This window comes from Sus scrofa, chromosome 1, assembly GCF_054392235.1.
Source record: "Sus scrofa isolate SSC_HxYL_T2T_F1_AM1 chromosome 1, Sscrofa_HxYL_maternal_Yorkshire_Landrace_v2.0, whole genome shotgun sequence".
Taxonomy (NCBI): domain Eukaryota; kingdom Metazoa; phylum Chordata; class Mammalia; order Artiodactyla; family Suidae; genus Sus; species Sus scrofa.
In genome coordinates this window covers 237,389,687-237,407,833 of record NC_139383.1, presented here as the reverse complement: position 1 = coordinate 237,407,833, position 18,147 = coordinate 237,389,687, and the positions used below count along the sequence as shown (strand labels likewise).

Sequence of the window (18,147 nt, the reverse complement as noted above, 5' to 3'; positions counted from 1 at the left end):
CAATCAAAAAGACCTGTGAAAGAACATTAAATGCACCACATTCATATTATAGGGGGGGGTCCCAGAATGAGGAGAAAGGGCCTAAGAAAATATTTGAAGAGATTATAGCAGAAAACTTCCCTAACAAGGTAAGGAAACAACCATCAAAATCCAGCCAGAGAGTGTTATACAGGATAAATTCAAAGAAGAACAGGCTGGGAAACATATTGATCAAACTCTCAAAAATCAAAAACAAAGAATTTTAAAAGCAACAAGAGAAATCAACAAATAACATATAGTGTAATCCCCATAAGGGATTGCTATTTCAGCACAAACTCTGCAGGCCAGAATGGAATGGCATAATATATATAAATGATTACAGAGGAAAAATCTACAACCAAAAATACTCTATCTAGCAAGGCTCTCATTCAGATTCAATATAGAAATCAAAGGCTCTAAAGACAAAAAAAAAAAAAAAAAGCCAAGAGGATTCAGCACCACCAGATGAGCTCTGTAACAAATGCTAAAGCAACTTCTCTTGGTAGAAAAGAAAAGGTCACAACTAGAAACAAGGAAAGTATGAATGGGAATGCTCACCTGTCAAGGCATACATACAGTGAAAGCAGGAAATCATCCATATACAAATATGATATCAAAACCAGCAATTTTGAGAAGAGAAGAATACAAATGCTGGATATTGTAAATGCATTTGAAATTCAGGGTTCAGCAACTTAAAATAATCTTGTGTGTGCATGTGTTTTTGTGTATGGGTACACACATAGACAGCTATATCAAAAACTCATGGGAACCACAAAACAGAAAACTACAATGGATACAAAAATAAGAAAAAGCACTCCAAACACAACACTAAAGATAATCATCAAATCCAAAACTAGAGAAAAAAAAGGGAAGAAAAAGTACATATAAAAACAAATCCAAAAGCTTTAACAAAATGGCATTAAGAACACGCATAGTCATAATTACCTTAAATTTAAATGGATTAAATGCCTCAACCAAAAAACTTAGACTAGCTGAATGAATACAAAAACAAGACCCATATAAATACTGATTACAACAGACCCACTTCATATCTAAGGACACATGCAGACTGAAAGTGAGATGGGGAAAGTTATTCCATATAAATGGAAAAAAGAAAGCTGGAGTAGAAATTTTCCTATCAGAAAAATTTCACCTTAAAATAAAGACTGTTATAAGAGATGAAGAAGGAAACTACATTAAATGATCAAGAGTTTCCAAGATATACAACTATAACTATACTTGCTTCCAAAAAAAAAGGAGAACCTAAATATATTAATCAAATACTAATAGCCATAAGGGGAGAAATCAGCAGTAACACAATAAGACTGGGAGATTTTAACACCACTATTTCATCAAAGGACAGATCATCCAGACAGAAAATTAGTAAGAAAACACTGGTCTCAAATGACGCATTAGACTAGGTAGACTTGTGATATTTACAGAACATTCCATCTAAAAGCATCAGTGTATATTTTCTTCTCAAGTGCACATGAAAATTTTCCAGGATAGATCACATGCTTGGCTGCAAAGCAAGCCTTGGTAAATTTAAGAAAACTGAAATCATATCAAGCATCTTTTCGAAAGATAACTCTATGAGATTTGAAATCATGTATAGGAGAAAAAAAAATTGTAAAAAACACAAACATGGAAGATAAACAATATGTTACTAAACTAAAGGATCACTGAAGATATTAAATAGGAAATCAAAAAATACCTAGAGAAAAATAACAAAACATGACAATCCAAAACCTATGGGAGGGAGTTAAAGGAGTTCTAAGAGGAGAGTTTATAGAAATGTAATCTTACTTCAAGAAACAAGAAAACTTTCAAAGAAACAACCTAAACTTGTAACTAAAGCAACTAGGGAAAGAAAACAAACAAAACCCAAACTTAGGAGAAGGAAAGAAATGATAATGACCAGAGCAGAAATGAATAAAATAAAGAAAACAATAGAAAAAATCAATTAAATTCAAACATTGAAAAGATTAAAACAAAATGGATCAACACTTAGCCTGACTCATCAAGAAAAAAATGGGAGAGCTCAAACCAATAAAATTAAAAATGAAAAAAAAAAAGAAATTACAACTAACACAACAGAAGCCCAAAGGATCATAAGGGACTACTACAAGCAACTCTATGGTAATGAAATGGACAATCTAAAATATGGAAAAATTCTAGAATAGGTACCACCTTCCAAGACTGAACCAAGAAGAAATAGAATAACCTACAATATGCTTCCTACAAGAGACCCACCTTAGGGTAAAAGATACACATAGATTAAAAGTGAAAAGATGGAAAAAGGTATTTCGCACAAATAGAGGTGACAAAAAAGCAGAAGTCACAATACTCATCTCAGATGAAATAAACTTTAATACAAACACCATAAAAAAAGATAAAGGAAGACACTATTTAATGATAAAAGAAGAGGATATTACACATGTAAACATATATGCACCTAATATGGGAGGACCAAAATACATAAATTAGATACTAACAGAAATAAAAGGAGAAATTGATGGGAATACATAATAGTAGGAGACTTTAACACACACTCACATCAGTTGTAGATTTCTAGACAGAACAATAAGTAGAGCAATAGAGATCCTAAATTTCACAATAGACCAGTTAGACTTAATAGATATTTTCAGGACATTATATCTAAAAAAACAGACTATACCTTCTTTTCAAGTATATTTTCAAATATATTTGTGCACATGGACATTCTCTAGGATTGACCACATACCAAGGCACAAAACTAACCTCAACAAATTTAAGAGTACAGAAATTATTTCAAGCATCTTCTATGAATACAATGGCGTAAAACAAACAAACAAAACATCAACCATAGGAAAAGAAACTAGAAAAAACTCACTACATGGAAACTAAACAACATGCTACTTAAACAAACAAACAAAAACAAAAACAAAAGGGCCACTGATCCATTTCCTTAATAAAAAAGGAAATTAAAAAATATCTTGAGACAAACAATGATAACACAACAATTAAAAATCTATGGGATGCCATAAAAGCAGTTCTTAGAGCAAAGTTTATAGTGATACAGGCCTTTCTGAGAAAACAAGGAAAATCTCAAATCAATAACCTAGCTTACCACCTAGAAGAATTAGAAAAGAAGAATATACAAAACCTAAAGTCACCAGAAGGAAGGAAATAATAAAGATCAGAGAGGAAATCAATAAAATAGAGATTGAAAAACAGTAGGAAAAAAAAAATCAATAAAACCAAGAATTGGTTCTTTCAAAGAGTAAACAAAACCAAAATTGTCTGGCCAGACTCAACAAAATGAGAGAAAGAATCCAAAAAAAGTAATGAAAAAGGTGGAGTCTCTACTGATAATACAGGAATAATAATAATAAAAAAAAACCTAAGATAATTCTATGGACAATTATATGCCAATAAATTCGACAGCCTAGAAGAGATAAACAACATTCTAGAAACATACATCCCACCAAAACTGAATCCAGAAAAAAAAAAAAGATAATTTGAACACTGATGAAGAGAAATGAAATTGAATATGTAATTTTAAAACTCCCTACAAACTAAAGTCCAGGACCAGATGGCTTCACAGGAGAATTCTACTAAACACATAAAAAGAACTTATATGGATCCTTTTTAAACACTTCCAAAAGATGATCTGACATTTGCAAATCAATGTAATACACCACATTAACAAAAGTCAAAAACCACATGATGATCCCAATAGATGCAGAAAAATCATTTGACAAAATTTAACATCCATAATAAAAACTCTTACCAAAGTGGGTAGAGAGAGAACACATCTTAACATAACAAAAGCCATTTATGACAAGCCCATTGCTAATATTCAATGGAGAAAAGCTGAAAGCCTTCCTGCTAAAATTAGGAATAAAACAAGGATGCCCCATTCTCACAACTTTTATTCAGCATAGTATTGGAAGTCCTAGCCATAGCAATCAGACCAACAAGAGAAATAAAAAGTATCCAAATTGGAAGACAAGAGGTAAAACTGTCAATATATGCAGATGACATGACACTACACAAAACCCTAAGGACTCCACACAAAAACTGCTTAATCTGATAAATGAATTCAGCAAATTAGCAGGATACAAGATTAACATTCAGAAATCAGGGAGTTCCTATTGAGATTTGGCAGGTTATGAACCCAACTAGAATCCAAGAGGACGTGGGTTCAATCCCTGGCCTTGCTCAGTGGGTTAAGGATCCAGCATTGCTTTGAGCTGTGGTGTAGGTTGCAACAGCAGCCTGGGTCTGGTATTGTTTTGGCTGTTGTATAGACAGGCAGCTGCAGCTCCAATTCAATCCCTAGCCTTAATACTTCCATATGCCAACATACAGCCCTAAAAAAGAAACCAAAAAAACCCAACAACATGAAAAGGAAATCAGTTGTATTTATGTATGCTAACAATGAAATATTACAAAAGTAATATAAAAAAATTCCTTTTAAAAATCACACCAAAAAATTTCAATACCTAAGAATAAACCTGAACAAGAAGGTGAAAGACTTATATGCTGAAAACTATAAAACATTAATCAAGGAAATTAAAGATTTAAAGACGTGGAAAAATATCCCATGCTCCTGTATTGGAAGAGTTAACATTGTTAAAATGGCCATACTACACAAAGCAATCTACAGATTTAATATGTTACCTATCAAAATACCCATGACAATTTCTACAGAACTAAATCAAATAATCCAAAAATTTATATGAAACCATAAAAGACCCAGAATTCACAAAGCAATCCTGAGGCAGGGGGGACGCATGAGGCAGAAATCTCCCTAATTTCAGACAATATTACAAATCTATAGTATTCAAGACAGTGTGGTACTGGTACAAAAAAAATATATATATATATGGAACAATAGAACAGAATAGAGGGCCCAGAAATAAACCCAGACAACTACAATCAATGAATCTTCTACAAATGAGGCAAGAATATAAAATGGGAAAAAGACAGTCTCTTCAGTAAGTAGTGCTGGGAAAATTGGACAGTAAATCACTGAAACTACAACATACCCTTAGACCATGCACACGGATAAACTCAAAATGGCTTAAGGACTTAAACTTAAGACATGACACCATAAAATACCTAAAAGAGAACATAGGCAAAACATTCTCTGACATCAACCACACAGATGTTTTCTTTGTTCAGTCTCCCAAGGAAATAGAAATAAAAACAAAAATCAACAAATGGGACCTAGACAAACTTACAAGTTTTCTACAGCAAAGGAAACCATTTAAAAAAAAATGAGTAGACAACCTATGGAATGGGAGAAAAGAGTTGCCAAGAATGCAACTGACAACAGCTTAATCTTCAAACTATACAAACAACTCATGCACTTCAATGGCAAACAAACAACCCACTCAATGAAAAAAAATGACCAAAGACCTAAATATACATTTCTCAAAAGAAACATACATATGGCCTATAGGCACATGAAAAAATGTTTAATATCACTAATTATTAGAGAAATGCAAATCAAAAGTGCAATGAGGTAATCCCCACAGCAGTCAGAATGTCTATTACCAAGTCTACATGGCACAATTGCTGGAGAGGGTGTGGGGAAAAGAGAACCCCTTCTACACTGTTGGTGGGAATGTAAATTGCTACAAGCACTATGGAGAATAGTATGTAAGTTCCTTAAAAAACTAAAAATAGAACTACCATATGATCCAGCAGTCCCACTCCTGAGCACTGATCTGGAGAAAACCATAATTTGAAAACATACGTGCAACCCCATGTTCATTGCATCAGTTATTTACAAGAGCCAAGAGATGGAAGCAACATAAATGTCCATTCAGAATGGATAAAGACAAAGTGATACATACATACATGTGTGTGTGTGTGTGTGTGAGTGTGTAATGGAATATTATTCACCCATAAAAAATAACAAAATAATGCCAATTGCAGCAACGTAGATGGATTTAGAGATTATAAAGTCAGAGAAAGTCTAATATCATATATCACTTATATGTGGAATTTAATGTTTCAAATGATGCAAATGAACTTATTTACAAAATAGAAACAGACTCACAGACCAGAATATCAAACTTACAGTTTTTTTTTTTTTTGGTTTTTTTCTTTGGTTTTGCTTTTTTTTGTGTTTTTAGGGCTGCACCTGCAGTATATGGAAGTTCCCAGCTTAGGGGTTGAATTGGAGCTACAGCTGCTGGCCTACACCACAGCCACAGCAACTTGGTATCTGAGCCACATCTGCAACCTACACCACAGCTCATGGCAATGCTGGATCCTTAATCCACTGAGCAAGGCCAGGGATAGAAACGTGACCTCAGGGTTCCTAGTCAGATTCGTTTCTGCTGCGCCACAACGGGAACTCCTCAAACTTAATAGTTTGAAACATGGGAAACATGGTGGTGGGGGGGGTAAATTAGAAGTTAGGGGTTAACATTTACACACTACTATATATAAATATATATATTATACATAGATATATATAGATAGATAATCAAAAAGGACCCACAGCATAGCATAAGGAATTCTACTCAATATTCTGTAATAACCTAAATGGGAAAAGAATCTGAAAAAGAATGAATATATTTATATATTCAACTGAATCATTTTGCTGTACACCTGAAACTAACACAACATTGTAAATCAACTATAATCCTCTATAAAATAATTGTTTAAACTAAGTATGTTATGAAAACTGAATTAATTTCTACTTCAGAGCATTTCTTCTAGAGATTATCAATAATATATCTAAACTGAGTCTGATATATATTATATACTAATTCAAATTTTATTTTACTTAATTTTAATTTTAAAGACAAAGTCCCTATTATTAATTACACTGTGTTTTTATTTATGGAAGACACTTTATTTTGCAATATACTATTTTTATATGAAACAAATATGCACAACAATGCATCATAAATTAATTCTAATAAATAACCTGATAATTTAAAATTATAAATATCTATAAATGTAAAGCACACAATTTTTTTTTGTCTTTTTAGGGCTACACCTGCAGCATTTGGAGGTTCCAAGGCTAGGGGTTGAATCAGAGCTGCGGCTGCCGGCCTACACCACAGCTTACTGCAATGGTGGATCCTTAACCCACTGAGCAAGACCAGGGATCAAACCTGCAACCTCATGGTTCATAGTCAGATTCGTTTCTGCTGCACCACAATGGGAACTCCAGAGCACACAAATTTTAAAACAAACCATTCATTTTTATTTTAGCTATTCTTAAACTGTAACATGGATAGATTAATAGTCTTGAGATAATTTTTTCACATTTAAATAACATCTAGCAGCTTTGAGTATTCTATTTTATTAAATAACTTCCACCTCTGATGCTAGCCTATTCAGATATGTTGAATTCATTTTTTTAATCCTCCATGTCTAGTGTAGTGCCATGTATAATTGGTAGGTCAGACTGTACAAAATCATATAAGTATGTTTAATAAAAGACTAAACCTGAATTTCCTTTCAAATAATTAACTTGAATAAAGCATCTCAGCATTCTGAAGAACTAAATAATTAAAAGTCTGCATTATTATCCCCATTTTATAGATGGAATCATAGGTACAAAGATATTAAATAATTTGCTGGAGAGCATAGATTTAGTCATTAGCTAAACTAAATTATAAGTAATACTCAGAATTTGCATTAGGAGAAAAAGTTCAGCAGAAATTTCTGCTACATCTGTATTCTACATAGAAAACTAAATTGAAATTACCACTGCTTTCATTTTTAATATTCACTTGGTATCAAAATATGCTAGGTACTATAATATACATGAAATGAGATCAAACCCCCTAACCCCAGCCCAACTATATATCTAATTCTCCTAGCTTATTACTAGTACATCCAAATGGGTGTTTTATCATCTTAATTATTTTTAAGAAATGACACCGACAGCAAATAATCTTCTGAGTTTAATTGCTACAGATAATACAACTCATTTTCACTCAAGTAGTATTAACATTCTATTATAAAAATAAAGTCAATACTTGAAAATATATGATATGCCAAAAAAAAGAACTAAAGACATTATCTAAAAATTGGACAACCTATTAATTTGTGTTGTATTCACACAAAAGTTTCAGTAATAATTTTTAAAATGTATTCTTATTCTACATAGATGAGCACTGTGCTAGCTACATTGCATTCATGGTAAATAATCATTACAAAACACCTCTGAAATATATGCTATCTGGTATATACAGGTAGGAAGAGCAGACTCTGAAAGGTCTACATACCTGAGGGACACATAGTTTGGTGGATAATGGTAAAAATGGTCTTTAATTGAAGTAATTCCAGTTCTTTCTATTCCAACACAATTATTCCTAATAATTGTATCTAGTCCCAAAATAAAATAGGCTTAAAATGCAAAAATATTGGTACATTGTTCATATTTAGTTTAATTGTTAATATTATCAAAATAAGTGATACATTTTGATATAGTTTTAAAACATTTTCTGTTTTCAACTGAAATTTTTGATTTCTGCTTTTTCTGGAATTTTTTTTTTATTCTCTTTGTCTTCTATTGGTTTTCAAGTTAAATATTTATTTGCCTATTTTTAGTGGTTTTAAATGTACATGTTAAAATATAAGTTAATGAATGTCTCTACTATATGAATATATTAAGATTTATTTAATGGTCTTATATTTATTACTTTTAGATTATTTATTGGTTACCTTTAGTATTTACCCAATATTCCTCTCTGATCAATATGTTAAATATTCTAATCTCAAGCCTCCGAGAAAATTTGCTATTAATTATGGAAAAATTCCACACATATACAGTGCTCAACCTTAAGAAAGTAAATAGTAGGAGGTAATTGTCATTGTCATGGATTTTTTCTTTCCCAATTCTGCAGCAATTGTTCAGTGCTCTGTAGCAGACATTCTTAGATGTCTGAAAAAGGAGGTAGCTGTTCTCAGATCATGCCCAACAGCATGAAAAAACTTGTGGCCCAGAGGCCCAATCTGTTTTGTTTGACCAACCTAATTTTTAAAAACTCAGTATTTTAAACTTATGAAACTTTCACATATAATTTTGTTTCCCTGGAAATAATTGGTGGGGAAACATTTGATTTAACTAATGTTATATGGGTCTATACATACTATTGTATGGTTATTTGTGTTTTTCTTTTCAGATTTATCCAATGATGGGATCTTTTCTTATTGATGACTAAGAACTCTTGATATAGAAAATATTTGCTTTCTAGACTTTTATTTTGTGAATATCTTTTCCGGTTTTCCAGATCTTAACTATCTCTATTCCTCTCATTTCTATACCAGTATCATATTCTTTTAACTCTTAAATCTTTAAATTGTGTTAAATATCTACTAAGGACAAATATTTATATGGTTCTTTCTCAAGATTTTTTGTGTATTCTTCTCCATGAAATGTTATATCATTTTATTAAGTTTCCTATTAAAAATATAAGCAAACAACAACAGAACAACAATTGGTACCCTGATTGTGATTACAGTAAATCTATCAACCTAAGACACAGCAATGTCTTTAAACTCTTGATACTTAATGTTTCCTAAGTTACCTGATTTATTTACTCAAAAAGACCATAACTCCAAGGGAAACCAGTGATTTAAAAAGAGTGTGAAAGAAATCAGGTCTTATTATTTAAAGATAGTTAACATTTATTGCAAATGTAATACTAACCTAACAGTATGTTTGGGGTTTTTTTAATTCTTTTTTTGAATAAAAATATTATCATTGTTTCCTAGATCTACTGAGTTTCTATTTGTGAATCAAATGAATTCACCCTAGGGATTTTGGGTCTCCTGAGGGAGTACATCTGTCTCAGAACTCACTGAGGGCTGCTTCAGACTTATCATCATCAGGTTTACCTGACCCCTAATCCTGCTAATGTCTTTTGTGGCTGGAATTTAGGCTCTGGTTAGAGCAACGATAGTTATGAAACCTAGTAGAGTCAAGCGGATGCTAGCATTATGTATGTTATTCCAATGGAGAGGTCTGAGACATTAATAATATGAATGAATTTCCTGTAGCCAGGTAGGTATATGTATAGCTACACTTAAAAAAAAAAATGCTTTAGGAAAACCCCTTAAAGACATTATGAGTATATGCAACAAATATTAGGAATGCTTTTTTTTATATGCACTGTGCAAAGTCAGAAAATGGTTGCATTTTTATAATAAAATATAAGCTCATTAACAGTATAGCTACCAAGGTTATCCATTTTTTTTCTCAGTGTCAGGTATTTTGGCCACATTTTCCTGATTTAAACAACTACTGGAAAGAGAACCCCCAAAAGAAATTCTATTTCTTTGTGAAAAAAAAATTTATTCTTATTTCTTTAGCACTTTAAAATACTCTATCCAACATGGACACATCTTTCAATTCCACCCTTAAATATTTGCCTTTATGCCTTTAGATCACATAATACCATGAAGGATTTTTCTTCATACCAAAATGTGTTCTGTTAAAGAAAATATACATTGTAGGTCTCTAAACACATCAATAAACCTTTATAAAACCAAAGTGTACATTTGTATATGAAATTTCACTTCTCAAACATGTTGACATGAAGGGAGTTTTAAAAGCAATCATAAATGCCCGAGTTAGAAAGACAATAAACGTTCTTTACTTGAGGAAGTGATAACTCAAGGGATTAATACTCACCTCTAGGTCATCAGGTTGCATCCAATCCAGGTGGGTATTGATTGAAGTTGCTGCCATTTGACAGCTACATTGTGACCTATGTGCACTGAGTTCCTGGTTATAATCTTAATAAAGAAGAGTCAACATCCTAAAAGCTGCCACTACAATTAGAATTAATTGGTATCCTTCTTAGCAGCCGCTGGCAGGATATTGGGTTAAAATGGTATCCTTTCATTCTCTCAACCTAATCATCTAGAGAAAAAAATGAGGAAAGTGCAAAGTGCCATTTTCTACTCAGAAAAACAGAAGGCAAAAAAAAAAAAAAAAAAAAAAAAAGGAAACCACCACTCTGAGCTTGCATCCATCCATTAATTCATCAAATCTTGGGCCCCATGCCATAGTCATGAGAGAAAAAGGAAACAGAAAAATGAAGCAGTTGCAGGCTTTATTTTTTGAGAGCTGATAATCTAGCAGGGGAGATAAAACAAGCACAGAGACAACTATAGAACAAGGGAGAAAGATATATGTGCCATAAAAGAGAATAAGTAAAACGCTCTTCCCAGCATTAAGAGGAGGGAGTGATAACTTATGTCTGTGAGTTGTGAGGTGGGGGATTTAGCCAGATGGAGAAGTAAAGGAAAACACAAAAATGAATCAAGAAACCCATTTTCATTCGCCCTTCTCATAAACCAACAATCCATTTAAATCATGAATTGTTACTCGGTGCTATTACACTCAAGTTATCAAAAAACAGTCTATTGTTGCATTTGACTGCTATTTTCAAAGCCCACATTATTAATTATGGGCTTTTAAAATAAAAATGTAAATCTTACTGATTCACAATTTCATTTTACATCATCTTCCAAAAAGAAACCAATTCACATAGAAGCCAGATTCTAGGAAATATAAAATGATAATCTTAAGACCCTATATCTAAAACACAACAAAATGAACATATATGAAATGTAAAAAAAAATAATTTCACTCAACATCACTTAATTTTGGCAACAATATTTTTAAAAATACTACTTTTTTATAAAGTTATCAAAATAATGTTTTATTTATATTATGTGCCACTCACAACACTGTCAATAGCTGGGTGACTTTCCTCACCAGAGTGAATCAAGTAATATATTTTAGTTTGGAGTAAGAACTAAATATTAGTCTTCAAAAGACTGTAGAAAATTAGATAATGTCTTTGCATTTTGATTACAGAAAATCATTTATCTATTTAATGAACAATTAGCATAACATCTAGAGTTCACCAAATACCTTAAAGCAAATGTAAGCTCTCTTTCTTTTGGTAATTAGTCTCCTGGATAAGAAGTAGGAATCTATTTCCATTGTGCAACTGAATTAATATGTAATCAAAGGCAAGAGATCTAACCTTTTGGAGATTCAGATGTTCATCTGCAAAATCAAATAAAGAAGAATTATACCATAATGGCAATTTTTAAATTTTGCTAAAGAAGTCATTTCTTTCACAGAAAATAAAACTTGAATCCCACAGATAAACTTCAGAAAAACATGAACTGTCAGTAGTTTAGATAAAGGAAGGTATGTTCCAGGTCTTGCATTGGCCCTAAGTTACATTAGCATATTGAAAATCACTACTCAAAATGGTATTAAGAGACTTTAAGAGGAGGAGTTCCCATTGTGGTGTAGCGGAAAAGAATCTGACTAGGAACCGCGAGGTTATGGGTTCAATCCCTAGTCTCGCTGAATGGGTTAAGGATCCAGTGTTGCCCTGAGCTGTGGTGTAGGTTGCAGATGCGGCCTGATCTGGCGTTGCTGTGGCTGGGGTGTAGGCCAGCAGCTGTAGCCATGATTAGACGCCTAGCCTGGGAATCTCCATATGCCATGGGCGTGGCCCTAAAAAGCAAAGAAAAAAAAAAGAGAGATTTTAAAAGGAAAATTATATGAAGCCAATATTAACAGAGCCAGAAATTGTAGGAGAAAATGGAATGTACTATTTGAGAATAGCACAGCTTACTGTGCAGACTTTTTAATAATACAGGCAAAAAATACCTAGCATGGTATTTGACAAATTGGCAGATGCGCAGTAATTCTTCTCTCCCTTTTTCTAAACACATTTCAATCCTGTCATCTCTCTGCAATATCATAATTTATGGCAAGATTTTCTACTTGTAAATGATAACAGTTTCAATGAAAAGAGTAAATTATATAAGCAGTATTGTTCCCACAAAGGGCAAAATTTGGTTCTTGATTGGTAAAAACGTGACTCTCATATATCTCATCTACATATATACATGTATCTTATGTATCTCACACACACATACATATCTATTCACACACACATATATATACACCTATATATATAATGCATAACAAGATGCACAGTTTATATGTGGTATTATTATTCCATGGAAGGGTATTTAGAAAAAATATGTCTAAAAAGATTCCTTAGGTAAGATGACAACGAAAAAAAAAAGTTTGAAAAGCACCAGGGCTAGATCTATTATATATCACCTTCAGTGAAACAGTGAAGTAAGAGTTGATCCTAAATCAGAGGAATGTTAATTCATGTTTAACAATACATCTACACTATGTGTTAAACAATCTATTAGACATTGTAAGGAATAAAAAATATGTAGCATAGTCTATGAATTTAAGGCATTAAGAATTCATCATGAAATTTTTTTAAAAATCAAGTAATACAAAAAAGGTTCAGGAATTCAGAGAAGGAAGGTATTTTCTTGCTGGGGTGATCAGAAAGTTTTCAGAGGAGGTGATTTGTCAGCTGGTCTTTGGGGGGAAAAAAAGTATACTAAGTGATCAGATAGGAAGCTAGACCACTTCAGACAGAGGAAGCAGCTTGAGCAATGGCCGAAGAGTAAGAAAGAGCAGGACAAAATGTGGCAGTAAAAGATGACTGGAGATTATATAGAAAGGTGTCAAACTGAAGAGCTGGGATTTTATAAAATAGAGAATGGGAAATCAGTGCAGAATTTTAAGGAGGGGAGTGACTTGATAAAAATAACAGCTATCACCAGAAGGAACTGGAAGAGAATGAGGCAGAGCCTAGAAGACCAATAAGAGGATACTTCTACAAGGGCATCTAGGAGTAAAATAAATTTTCTGCTCAAATATGATAGTAATGGAAGTGTTGAAGGCTCAGTAGAACTTAATGGTCCATTAGATATAGAGGTAAGGGGGAGAAGAATGAAAGATAGAAATCAATGAGCTTTAATGTTTCAATTCTGAATGACTAAGATACTGGTAGCATCACTTTTATGACTCTTTATTCTTGCTCTATCCCTAAGAACCCAATAACCAGCTTCATTCCCAAAATGAAAAAAAAGGGGGGGAGGTTGCTAAATCAGTGTTTTAATCTGTTCCAGCTACTACTATAATAAAATACTATTGATTAGGAGGCTTACAAACAGCAAAAAAAAAAAAAAATTTCTCACATTTTTGGAGACTAAAAAGTCCAAGATGTAGGCACTGACAGATTCTGCAACCAATGTGGCCCTGTTTCCTGCTATATGGATGCCCATCTATTCATTATGTTCATACACAGGAAAAGGGGCAAGGAAACTTACTGGAGACTCCTTTATGTGGGTATTAATTGCATTCATGAGGGCTCCATCCTCATGATCTACTCACCTCCCAAATCCCCCCTCCAAAGACCATCACACTGGGGATTAGGTTTCAACATACACATTCTGGGGGAACAAAAATATTCAGTCTATAGGAGCTGGGCAGGACAAACTCTTAAAAATCACAATAACATCACCAACAATAACTATTTCTATCTATGCAAGTCCATGTCTTTTACCTAAGAAAAATTTTGATACACACTTTAGGAATTTAATCATTTACTTTTCTTTTACTCTTGAATGAATTGCCATAGGAAATTTTTTGTGGGGTAAACTCCTGAGATAGCATTCACATTTTTTTAAAAAGTCACTTGATTTATTTAAAAATTATCAGACAAACAATTAAGCAAAAACATGATTAAACTTTACAATACATAGCCATATTATAAATGTTCCTACATATGGTGGTGTACATCAAATAATGAGTCACCCTTGAGCAGCATTTACAAAATCCATGCCTTCTCTCAAATTATTTTGGGGGCTTTCATTTGAACAACTAGTGAACAATGACAACAGAGTCATCCACCTGATTATTTTATTTGAGTACCACTGAGCTATACAAAATAATGCCTTGTTTCAAGGTACAATAACTGGTTGAAGGAAGCAAGGTTCAATGGACAATAAATATAGATTAAAAATGAAAACATGGCAAGATAGAAAATCTATCTTAGGTCTCCAAATTCTTTGAACCAAGATTGAAGATAGTTTTTCTAAAGTATGGATTATGAAGTAAGGCTGAAAGAAGTAGATAAATGAGTTTATTACCTCTCAAAATATAAAATGAAGTAGCAACCTGAAACGAGAATGTGGCAGCAGATGGTTCCAAATATAGAAAGAAAAATATCTCTAACTACAGGGCATAAATCCCTCAAAGGTGACAAAGGAAAAGAAAGGAATGAGTCTCATTTGCTTTTTTCATTTCATATTATCATTCTATTAATTTTTTTCTACTAATCTAAAGAGTGATGACATTTAATAAAACAACACCCAGCATGTTAATTGTATGCTTCCAACGTTTTTTTCTTGATCTTTGTTACTGGTAAGGGAGCAAGCTTCACTAAAAAAAATATGGAGAAAAATTATTTCTCTACCAACCATCCTTGCCTAATGGTGGATAAATCTTCTGTCTTGATATGCAATTTATCGGAGGTACAGAAAAATGAAATATGTTTTACTCACAGGTGCAATCATGAATATTGACACTGATCTATGATGTGCACCTGGCATGATTCTCACAGGCCTCGCCTTCCGGAATGACAAATCATAACTTTGTCCAGTAATTTATAACAGGACAATTACTTCTAATCCTGTCAGTATCATTAGCTCAGCGTGTGATCTGCTGCACACATTTTTATGTTGACAGTCAGCTTTCTGAGCACAAGGGAGTCTGTGAAACATGCCTAGAAAATACAACTGATTTTAGGACCCTGTTGACCTTTAACCTATACCCTATCTTCTATCCCTTTTTCATTAAATATTTAATTTTTTCACAAGAAATTCTATGTCTGTATTCTTGACCAAGGCCAAAGCTAACTATCAACATCTTTTTACTCTCTTCACTATAATGAACAAAATAGAATTAATCTGTACTAAGTCCATGTCCCTTCCAGTCCATTTTGGTGGAAGAGCTCTAAGGACATTCTCCAACTTAAGGAATTAAGGTATTTTCTCTTCAGCAATTTTCTCCCCAACAATTTGGCACTTTCATTGCACACTGACCCCCTCACTTTTTTCTAACAAGACAGTAGCAACTCTGACCGTATCTCTTTTTTTGCCTTCATGTGTGAATGAAGATACTTAAGGATAATTTCAGCTACAACTCTGGGGTTTTTGGGGGGTTTTTTTGGTCTTTTGCCTTTTGTCTTTTTGGGGCCACACCTGTGGCACATGGAGGTTCCCAGGCTAGGGGTCCAATCGGAGCTGTAGCCTCCAGTCTATGCCAGAGCCACAACAATTCAGGATCCGAGGCATGTCTGCAACCTACACCACAGCTCACGGCAATGCTGGATCCTTAACCCACTGAGCAAGGCCAGGGATCGAACCCACAACCTCATGGTTCCTAATCGGAGTTATTAACCACTGAGCCAAGACAGGAACTCCACAACTCTTGTTTTTTAACAATTCTTGGTCTACTTATCAACCATACAAACTTGGAAAAAGTATTCCACCATTTCTATCAATTCCTTTATTAATGTACTAATAATGTTGGAGGGTGACTTTTTTTTTTTTTTTAACTCAACTCTAGGAGTTCCCATTGTTGTTCAGCAGAAACAAATCCAACTAGTATCCATGAGGATGCAGATTCATTCCCTGGCCTGGCTCAGTGGTCAGCGATCCAGCATTGCCATGAGCTGTGGTGCAGGTCACAGATGCAGCTGGGATCCCACATTGTGTGGCTGTGGTGTAAGCCAGCAGCTGTAGCTCTGATTCAACCCCTAGCCTGGGAACTTCTATATGCAGCCTTAAAAAAAAAAAATACTCAATTCTAAACCTAAGTTTAATAACAAGTTTAAGTACAATGGAGAAAACACTGGAAATCAGTAGGGAAGGGATTATTAAATAAGTGGAATTGATATAAATGGCATTTGATTAAAAAATGATGTCCTACAGCAGTAATAATTTTAAAGTAGATATAATAATAATAACGTAGATATATAATAATAATAATGTAGATATTTTGGAGAATAAACATTCGAAGCTTGGTGTTATGATTTTCACATATAGAAATGAACAGTGATCTGGCATTAATAATTATCCATGGATGATCATGAAGGAAAATTAAGACAATAGAGAGACTGGTATGGAAATAAGATCACTTATATATCTTTATGTTGTTGCTTACTAACTGTGAGAAAAGTAACTTCATTTTCATTGAAGTGAAACAGCATTTGAGCAAAACAAAGTATCTTCTTATGAAAGATTTTTAATTCTAGAATTTTCATTTGTATTCTGAATTCATATGAATGTGTTCCTTGGAGAGAAATATTGACATATATAGTCCACTAGCATCTCAAGAAAAAGAAAAGAAATTTACATAGTTCAATAAATAATAAATGGATCAATAAGTAAATAGTAATATTTTTCCTTTTTTGTCAGGAAGATTTCAGCTTAAAAACTATAAAAAGGAGTAACTTATTGCAAAAGTGAGATGTGTGTCATATTATAAAGAATCCATGGATCAATGTGCAGTACTTCTACTTATAAGATTAAAACCCTGATAAATGGTCAAATAGCTCCAAAGAATAATGTAACAACTTCATAGTAGCCTGAATTAGATCATATTTTTCAAACTCTGTTTTGAATGAAATATAACCAGGCCTAAAATCTGGGGAGCCCTGACCTGTTGATGGACAATATAGCTGGTAGCTGACATTTCTTTTTATATTTGTGTGTGTGTGTGTGTGTGTGTGTGTGTGTGTGTGTGTGTCTTTGGTCTTTTTAGGGCAGCACCCAGCATATGGAGGTTCCCAGGCTAGGGGTCAAATTGGAGCTATATCTGCCAGCCTAAGCCACAGCTCACAGCAACACTGGATCCTTAACCCACTGAGCAATGCCAGAGATTGAACCTGTGTCCTCATGGATCCTAGCTGGGTTTGTTAACCACTGAGCCATGATGGGAACTCCAGACATTTTATTTCCAACATGGAGCTAAAAATATTCTCCATTCCTTATCATAACTATCTTTTTAAAGGCCGAAACGAAATCCATTGCTACAAATGAATACTATCATTATATTTACATATCAAGAATTAGTCAAGATTGACTAAATCCCACAGTTCATATCAAGTTTGTTGAACACTGTTTATCCATTTTAAGTTTGTTTTAACTCAAGTAACTCTTTGCTAGAGAAAAAGGAAAAAAAAGTGATTGTAAAAT

The 18,147-nt window shown here is 33.3% G+C and overlaps 1 long non-coding RNA gene across 1 annotated transcript in view; it reads right to left on the bottom strand.

The window, feature by feature from the left end:
* LOC110257039 (uncharacterized) overlaps window positions 1-10,796 on the bottom strand; it is a 38,538-nt gene extending 27,742 nt beyond the window's left edge. Inside the window, exon 1 of the long non-coding RNA XR_002339201.2 lies at window positions 10,673-10,796. This is a non-coding gene — a long non-coding RNA (uncharacterized LOC110257039). The remainder of the gene's footprint in view (window positions 1-10,672) is intronic.
* Between the last annotated feature and the right edge of the window lie 7,351 nt (window positions 10,797-18,147).